This window comes from Bemisia tabaci, chromosome 7 (assembly GCF_918797505.1).
Source record: "Bemisia tabaci chromosome 7, PGI_BMITA_v3".
In the NCBI taxonomy this organism is placed as follows: domain Eukaryota; kingdom Metazoa; phylum Arthropoda; class Insecta; order Hemiptera; family Aleyrodidae; genus Bemisia; species Bemisia tabaci.
This window is the reverse complement of record NC_092799.1, coordinates 1,383,873-1,384,660: the sequence shown is the minus strand read 5'-3', so window position 1 is coordinate 1,384,660 and position 788 is coordinate 1,383,873.

The following is a 788-nucleotide window of genomic DNA, read 5'->3' as shown; positions in this document are numbered from 1 at the left end:
ATCAGCGGTCGTCCTGCATCGGTAAGCGGTCGAAGCTCCACCATTCATCACCCGCCAAAATTGTCGAGATATGCGCGGGAATATTTAAATTAAGGCGGGAATGTTTAAATTGACGTACCTTGTTCCGGCTGCGCGCTTTTCTTGAAACCCCATTCAGAATAGTATATTCTTTGAATTTTCGCTCAGGGATTATTTATTATTATTTTGCAAGTTTTTTTTCTCAATTAATAAGTAATTTGACAATATGGGGCAGTTATAACGAGCAAATATTTGAAATTTCGAGCTTTTTCCGTTGCCACTTCATTTTTACATTATCTTCTCCCCTACATTTTTAATCTTGCATATAATTATTTATATTAATTATATATGAACGTAATCATTCTAAATTGCTAGTATTGTAATAATGTTCACTATTTTAGTACTTAATATATTACTGGACATAGTAAGTACTGGTTCGTCGTTGATACCTAATGTTAAAAGAAGGAGGGTCGAAAAAATTTTTATTTTACGTATCTATATGAATTTATTTTTTAAGGAACATTTTAAAATTGATGACTAATTTTTCTTTCTGTATTCGTCTGCTCGCGATACATTTCAAAGGTATAATTTATTTAGTAATTTTTTCGTTTTCCTGAGAAACTATCAAAGGTATAGTGACTCTATATTATTATGGAATAACCGTAAAAATATCTATCAGCTTTTTAAAGAATGCACTGGTTTTTTTATGTCTCACGTACGAATATTATTTTAGAAATACATTTTTTTTGGACTCAAAAATAGCATGCCCA